The sequence below is a fragment of the Indicator indicator genome, chromosome 6 (assembly GCF_027791375.1).
Source record: "Indicator indicator isolate 239-I01 chromosome 6, UM_Iind_1.1, whole genome shotgun sequence".
In the NCBI taxonomy this organism is placed as follows: domain Eukaryota; kingdom Metazoa; phylum Chordata; class Aves; order Piciformes; family Indicatoridae; genus Indicator; species Indicator indicator.
In genome coordinates this window covers 96,063-105,000 of record NC_072015.1, presented here as the reverse complement: position 1 = coordinate 105,000, position 8,938 = coordinate 96,063, and positions in this window count along the sequence as shown.

Genomic DNA, 8,938 nt, shown 5'->3' with positions numbered 1-8,938 from the left:
ATCCAGGAATGTGCAATCTCCAAAATCCCACTATGCCTAGGAAACGCAGAGTTTCTTTCTTGTTGATGGGATTTGCCATGGTGGAGACTCTGTTTATCACATCCATTGGGATGTGACGGCGACCATCTTGCCACCGCACTCCCAGAAACTGGATTTCTCTGGCAGGTCCTTTCACCTTGTCTCGCTTGATAGCGAAACCAGCTTGCAAGAGAATGTCAATGATTTTGTTACCTTTCTCGAAGACTTCTTCAGCAGTCTCACCCCAGACGATGATGTCATCGATGAACTGAATGTGTTCTGGAGCTCCACCTTTCTCCAAAGCATCATGGATCACTGCATGGCAGATGGTTGAACTGTGAATCCACCCCTGGGGCAAACGATTGAATGTATACTGAATGCCTCTCCAGGTGAAAGCAAACTGAGGCCTGCATTCCTCTGCTATGGGAATAGAGAAGAAAGCATTAGCAATGTCTATGGTAGCATACCATTTGGCCTGCTTGGATTCCAGCTCATATTGGAGTTCCATCATGTCTGGTACAGCTGCACTCATGGGTGGAGTTACTTCATTCAAGGCACGGAAATCAACTGTCAGACGCCACTCTCCATTCTGCTTTCTCACAGGCCAGACTGGACTGTTGAAAGGTGAATGAGTTTTGCTGATGACTTTCTGACTCTCCAACTGACGAATCAAGTTTTGAATGGGCACCAAAGAGTCACGGTTGGTTCTGTATTGTCTGTGATGTACAGTTTGAGAAGCAACCGGCAGCTTTACATCCTCTATCTCATGTTGTCCAACAACTGCAGATTCATCTGAAAGCTCAGGTCTAATGGACAACTTCAATTTTCCTCCATCAATTTCTACAGTTGCTATTCCAAAAGCCCATTTGTAACCCTTAGGGTCTTTAAAACGCCCTTCTCTCAGAAAGTCAATTCCCAAAATACAAGGTGCATTAGGACCTGTTACAATAGTATGTTTCTTCCACTGCTTCCCAGTTAAACTTATATCAACCTCTATCTTAAACAACTCTTGAGATCCACCAGTGACTCCCTGAATAGTTATAGATTCTCCCCCTTGATAATTTGATGGTATTATGGTGCACTGAGCTCCTGTGTCAACCAAGGCCCTGTACTTCTGAAATTTTGAAGTGCCAGGCCACTGGATGTACACATCCCAATAGATTCTGTTATCTCCATTATCCCTTACCTCCCCCTGGCGGAAGGCAGGGCACCCCTAATGGTGAGGATTACCTCCACATGTACAGCTGGCACAATGTCCAGCACCAGAATTAGGATCACTGTTGGAGCTATCAGAGTTGTTCTGGGAAACTGAGGAAGCGACAGCTACCCTCCTGGTATTGCTACCTCGGGATCTGCCCCTCTGCAGCTCCCGTAACCTCTTGAAAAGATCAGAAGTTGGTTGACCATCCCATCTGTTCATGTTCTCACCAAACTGATCACGCAGAGTTATCCAGATACTGCCACGTGATTGCCTCTGCTGTCTGTTTTGGTTTGACCTATTTTGGAATGGCCTCCTTGGAGCACGTCTGTTCCTAACAGCTGAAACTTGTATCCATCTGGAGGAAGAGGAATTAGAATCATCCCCCTTCATCAAGTTGGATATGGAGGTTTTAAGTTCCTCCTTCAGCTCTTTCATGCAATTCTTCATTTCTCCAGACAAAGTTTCAATGGCTGAAACCAAAGAAGTACGTGCAAGACTATCCTCCAACTGCCTCATTTGGTCAGTGAAATGGCCAACAGTAGGAGGTGCTCCACCATAATTTCTTGCCACAATCCTGCTTGCCAGAATAGTAGCATAATTAGGAGGAGCAAGCTTAATGAGCTTTTTGGCAAGGCCTGTTCCAACAGGAATTTCATCAGGATTGAGAGTCTTATGATCTCCATACATTACTTCTCTCACAGCAAATTCTCTCAGACGCTTGATTCCCTCAGCTATTGTGGTCCAAGGCTTAGGGTTCCATGGTAAATCATCTCTGCTGGGGTACCTCAGTGAGACTGCCAGTAGGAGGCGTGCCCACAGAGAAACTTTACCAATGCACTTGCCTAGGTGCCTGTCTATGCCTGTATCCTTTGAGAGCATCCCCAACTGAGAGGCCGACTTGTCACCTACCACCAATGCTGGGGCTCCCATATCAAAACACCTGGCTAGCCAAGACAGGACTGGCTCATTATCTCCTCTGATGTAATCCTTCCTCACATGTCTAATTTCCTGTCTGGGTGCATTAGCTGACTGTATGTCATCCTCATCATCATCATCATCATCATCATCCTGAGGTCGCTGTCCCCATAATCCTATTTTAATCCTCCGTTGAATTTCTTTGAGTTCAGAGGCACTACCAGCAGTTGCTAATCTACTAGGGTCTACATCCTGACCTACATCTCCATCATCCATGTGGGGTCTCAAGAGGTCTACCAGAGTTTTAAGGCTAACCCTCTCTTCCTCATCAGAAGGATCTTTCTTAAGAGAGGGACCCTGAGTAGAAGGACCCTCATCTCCATCTGCACCATCTCCTGCAGCATCTGCATCTCCTCCTGCAGCTCCTTTACGCTTTCTGCTTACAGTGGCCACCAAATTTACTGGCTTGGTTTTCACATTCACAGCAGAGTTGGAAGAGCAAGTAGCCTTATGTCTTTCTTGACACAGTGCTATCAGTAGCCATATGATTATTCCAAGAAGCAACAAATTTAAGATTAAGGCTAGTACAAGATATCTAGGGTACCACTGGTTCCAAGGACCCTCTGTAGTTGTAAGAGGAGTAACAAACTCATATGTGTCTGCTAGCAGATCCATAGTTGAGTTACCATAGCTTCTTAGCCCAATAAGACCATAACAGAATTCACCAACATTCAGTAACTTGTTCTTAACCCAAAGAAACGACTTATATGCCACATATCTCACAATCTTGTCTATCATGCAAGAAACAGCCCATCTGTAAACAATCACACTGATAATAGATGAAATAGAATGACTCAGAATCCAAAACAGCTTCATTTTGCTTCCTAATCTGAGCAGAAATAAATCAAACAAGCAATCGAGCCCCGAGTTGGAGCGCCAAAAAAATAAAAAGTGTGTCGGTGTGAGCTGAAATTCCCCCCCCCACCAACAATAACCAGGCTAGCCCAGTCTGGAAGCAAATGAAAAGCTGTATTTACAAGCAGAGTCTAAAATCTACAATGAAATGCAATGAATATGTACAAATATACAAAATTCACAACATTCACAATTATATACAATCAACAGAAAAAGCACAATCGATCTCCCTTTGCTTCCCCCCAAGGGGACCCTCCCAAAGGGGCCTCCCTCTCCCAGGAGCTTCCCCCCCCAGACCCCCCTGGACAGAGAAGCAGAGTTAGTTAAGCAGAAAGCTGTTAACTTAGCTGCCAAGGTCAGTGTGTTATCTTCAGCCAGAAGAGAAGAAACAGCAGCCAGACAGCCCAGCAACTGCCCCCACTGCCGAACGCAGAATGTGCAGAGTGCCTACTTTGTTTTGGGTAATAGTTCTTAAACATTTCTCTCTATCCAATGGAAGTGTTTAGAACAATCGTTATTTTGCTTTCTTACACCCAATAGTGACTTATTTACATTCTTTCACTTTCTCTGTTTTGAACTTTGCAAGGAAAAATTAAAAAGACAGTTTCAAACCATCACACCTCTCCTTGAGCAGGGCACCATGAAAGGCTGGCAGGAGCCTGGGCTTTGCCCACCTCAGTCTTGAGCTCCCTCCCTGAACCCCACTCTTCATGCCCAGTGGGGGTTTGCTCCCTAGGGGCTGGTGTGGCTGAGGGCACCAACACCCTGACCCACCTCCTCCTGACCAGCCTCCTCTTGAACCATCTCCATAACCATCTCCATAACCACCTCCTCCTGCCCCACCTTCTCCATATCCTCCTCCTCCTCCTTCACCAGGATGTTGGTTCATGCTGCTGGGCCTGGCACAGCTTTGCCCTGGGCATCAGTGACTGGGAAGGGGTGAGGAAGGAAGGCCCTTGGTGAGGTGGAGGCTCCTGCCCTGCCAAGAGCACAGGACCATGCTGCTGGGGGGCACTGCTTGTGGGCACTGCTGGTGGGCACTGCTGGTGGGCATTGCTGGTGGGCACTGCTGGGCAGCCACCTGCTGAGAGGTGTCCCTGTGGGGCCTGGCATGGGCTGAGCCTTGGCCCAGCTGTCTCCTGCCAGCTGGAGCTGCTCCTTCTCCTCCTCCCTCCACTCCGGAGTTGAAGAGGGACCACCAAGACCCTTCAAATGCTGAAGGCTGCCAGCATCCACCTAGGTGGGCACCTCTCAGCCTGTGCTGGCACACTGGCTGCCAGCTGCAGGCTGCAGCCCCAGCAGCAGAGCCTGGGCTGGTGGTGCTCAGAAGACCTTTTCACGACAGAAAGGTTTCTGTGGCACCTGGAAGGTCTCAGCCCAAGCCCTGCAAGAGGCTTCTCTTGCCCATGCTGGTGGAACACCCCCCCAGGGAAGGGACAGCTGGGCACAGGAGGGAGCTGGGGCTGGGAGGTGTCCCTCGTCTGTTGGCTTCCACTGCCCTCTTCTGGCACTCTGAGCAGCCCAGTGGCCACCTGAGATGCCCACAGTAATCCTCCTGAGATGAGATGCCCACAGCAACCCTCCTGAGATGAGATGCCCACAGCAACCCTCCTGAGATACCCACAGCAACCCTCCGGAGATACCCACAGCAACCCTCCTGAGATGAGATGCCCACAGCAACCCTCCTGAGATACCCACAGCAACCCTCCGGAGATACCCACAGCAACCCTCCGGAGATACCCACAGCAACCCTCCTGAGATGAGATGCCCACAGCAACCCTCCTGAGATACCCACAGCAACCCTCCGGAGATGAGATGCCCACAGCAACCCTCCTGAGATAGCCACAGCAACCCTCCTGAGATGCCCACAGCAACCCTCCTGAGATGAGATGCCCACAGCAACCCTCCTGAGATACCCACAGCAACCCTCCGGAGATACCCACAGCAACCCTCCGGAGATACCCACAGCAACCCTCCTGAGATGAGATGCCCACAGCAACCCTCCTGAGATACCCACAGCAACCCTCCGGAGATGAGATGCCCACAGCAACCCTCCTGAGATAGCCACAGCAACCCTCCTGAGATGCCCACAGCAACCCTCCTGAGATGAGATGCCCACAGCAACCCTCCTGAGATGAGATACCCACAGCAACCCTCCTGAAATACCCACAGCAACCCTCCTGAGATGAGAAGCCCACAGCAAGACTCCTGAAATACCCACAGCAACCCTCCTGAAATACCCACAGCAACCCTCCGGAGATACCCACAGCAACCCTCCGGAGATACCCACAGCAACCCTCCTGAGATGAGATACCCACAGCAACCCTCCTGAGATGAGATACCCACAGCAACCCTCCTGAAATACCCACAGCAACCCTCCTGAGTTGAGCTGCCCACAGCAGCCCTGCTGAGCTGATGCCCTCAGAGCCCCTGGTGCTTGGTGCTGCCCCTGACCTGCTGAGTCTCTCCAGGCACAGTGTGAGTCCCCTTGTGGCCAGCAGCCTGCAGGACAAAGCCAAGAGCCACGCAGCAGCCCCTGGCTGCCAGGGGAACAACTGCCAGGGCGCTGCCAGGGGAACAACTCCCAGGGCAGTGCCAGGGGCAGAGCTGTGTGCAGATGGCACCAACAAGCCTCCAGGTCACCAGGACCTTAAGCTGGCAGCTCAGGCACCTCCAGCAGAGCTCTGCCTCCTTGGCAGGCAAAGGTTCCCTGCCCCAAGTGCCTTGGGTGAGGCTCTGGGACCTCCCTCATCCTTTGTAAGCTCCCTTGGCTGCCACCCCCCTCAGTGGTGCCCAACCCTGCTCCCTCCTCACCTCCTCACGAGAGGCTCAGGAGGCTCTTGGGCATCCTGCTGGTGAGGACAGCTCCAAGGGGCTGCTCCTGCACTCTCCCTCCTGCCTGACCCTTTGGGTTGCCCACCCTGAGATCTTCCCCAGTGACTGCTCAGCACTTTCATGGAGGGCAGGAGCTGAGCTCCTTCTGACCAAGGAAACCTCTCAGACCCAGCAGCACTGCAAGTCCCCAACCTCTGCTGGTGGAGACCTCCTCCAGCTGGGAGCAGAGGTTGTGGTAGGCACCAAGCCATGGACACTTTCACTCTCCCCCCCCCTCCTCTGCCTCACATCAGCTCTTGGTTCCTGCCCCTGCTTTGGATGCCCTCATGGGAAGCTGCCTGCCAGGGGGCTGGGTGGCTCTGCTGCCCTGCAGCACCTCCTGGCTTTGCTTTCCTCTCATTCTGAGAATCACAGAACTGTCAGGGTTGGAAGGGACCTCAAGGCTCATCCAGTCCCAACCCCCTGCCATGGGCAGGGACACCTCACACCACAGCAGGTTGCTCACAGCCACATCCAGCCTGGCTGCAAAAACCTCCAGGGATGAGGCTTCCACCACCTCCCTGAGCAACCTCTGCCAGTCTCTCACCACCCTCATGGGGAAGAATTTCTTCCTATATCCAGTCTGAAGCTCTCCACTTCCAGCTTTGTTCCATTCCCCCTGCTCCTATCACTCCCTGACACCCTCAAAAGTCCCTCCTCAACTTTCTTGGAGCCCCCTTCAGATCCTGGGAGGCTTCTCCTCTCCAGACTGCACAACCCCAACTCTCTCAGGCTGTCCTCAGAGCAGAGCAGCTCCAGCCCTCTGCTCATCCTCGTGGCCCTGCTCTGGACACCTTCCAGTCCCTCCAGATCCTTCCTGGAACAGAGGCTCCAGAACTGGACACAGAGCTCCAGGTGTGGTCTCAGCAGAGTGGAGCAGAGGGGAGAATCCCCTCCCTGGCCCTGCTGGCCACACTTTTCTTGCTGCAGCCCAGGCTCTGCTTGGCTCTCTGGGCTGCAAGTGCTCACTGCTGGCTCCTGCTGAGCTTCTCTTCCTGAAGACTCAGTTCCCAGGTGGAAAAGCATCAAAGCAGCAGGGGATGCAAAGCAGGAGGAACTGGGAGGTGTCTGGGACTCAGAGAGGCACACCAGGGAGACCTTTGTCTCATGTCCCTCCCTGAACTGCTGGAGGGCTCTCTGTGTGCTGTCTTAGTGTCCTGAAGGGTCACAGCTCCAAGATTTTTCTTTCCTGCTGGGTTCAGCCTGTCCCAGGAGGCCCTGAGGCTCCAGCAGCAGCTGGTGCTTGGTCACCCTCCCCACGTGGCCCCCTCCTGAAGCTCTCTCATGGAATCTGTGTCCCATCTGTAGAGATGAGCAGCAGGGCCAGGCACGAGGCCCTGAGTGCAGCCTCCAGCCCTGCCCCATGCACAGGGGGTGCTGCCTGAGTCAGCAGCTGCCCTGCCAGCCAGGCCTGGCACCAGCAGGTCACACACGGCAAGCGGGAGGAGGGGGAGGAGGAGGAGGACACTGCCAAGCAGTGGCAGTGAGGTGCTGGGGCATGGCTGAGGCAAGAAAAGTGTCTCCAAGATGGACCACAGACTTGGGTGGGTTGGAGAAGACCTTCAGGATCATGGAATCCAACTGTGCCCTAACTCTGCCAAGGCTGGTGCTGAGCCATAGCCCTCAGCACCACATCTCCAGGGCTTTGAAACCCCTCCAGGGAAGGGGACTCCACCACTGCCCCAGCCAGCCTGGGCCAGGCCTGGACAACCCTCAAGGGGAAGAAATTGTTCCTCATGGGTAACCTAAACCTCCCTTGGTGCAACTTGAGGCCATTTCTCTTGTCCTGTTGCTTGTTCCTAGGGAGCAGAGCCCAACCCCCACCTCACTGCAGCCTCCTTCCAGGGAGCTGCAGAGAGCAGTGAGGTCTCCCCTCAGCCTCCTCCTCTCCACACTGAACACCCCCAGCTCCCTCAGCTGCTCCTCCCCAGCCCTGCTCCCCTGACCCTTCCCCAGGAAGATGCTTTGCTGAAGGAGCAGCTCATGAAGGACAGATTCTGGAGTGCCCCAGGGTGGCTCCAAGTGCCTGGCTCTGAGTGCAGGCTCTGGGTCCCACCTGCATCAGAGCAGCACCTTGGGGGCTGTGTCTCCATGCTGGGCACAGGACCTTGGCACACAAAGCTCCACAGACCTGGCCTGGAGCTCCCTCGAGGTGCTGAGCACAGGACCATGGCACACAAAGCTCCACAGACCTGGCCTGGAGCTCCTTCAAGATGCTGAGCACAGGACCATGGCACACAAAGCTCCACAGACCTGGCCTAGAGCTTCTTCAAGGTGCTGAGCACAGGACCATGGCACACAGAGCTCCACAGATCTGGCCTGGAGCTCCTTCAAGATGCTCCTGCAAGCCTTCAGCCCTACTGGGGCGGGAGTCAGTGGCTCCCTCTGCTCAGTGGGTCTGGAGGAGAAGAGGAGCAGCAGGGATCCCACCCCTCCCAACTGTGCCCCCTTGTCCTGCCACATTGCTGGAAGCTGTGGGGAGCTGCCCTGAGCCCACAGCCTGGCACAACCTGCCTGGCACAGCCTGCCTGTCTCACCAGCCTGGGCACTGCAGGCAGGGTTTGGGGCAGCTGAGGGCAGAGGAGATCTTTCTGTTGGGGCTCAAGGAACTTCCCCCTCCCCACCCCATGCTTGGCTCTCCTCCCCCAGCCCTCTGCCCCTGGAGGCTTTCCCTGTGGCTGGCACCAAGCTCTGCAGCCTTGGGCACCATGCCCTGAGGGAGCCTCCTCTGGGGCAGGCTTTGCTGGGAGCAGCTTCTCCCTGACCCCAGCAGGCAGCTGCATCGCTCAGGGTGCTGGCAGGGTGAGGAAGCTGCATGTCAGGAAGAGAGACTCCCAGGAGATGAGAGGCTGAGCTGTCCCCCCCTGCCCCTGCCCCCCCTGCCACCTCCAGGTAATTGCTTTGGGATGGATGAGCAGCTCCTGGCCTGCTGCAGCTGCTCTGTGGCCTGCAGATTGGCCTCCTGCCTGCTGCCCCAGAAGAGAGCTGCAGCAGGGAAAGCAGAGAGCTGCAGCA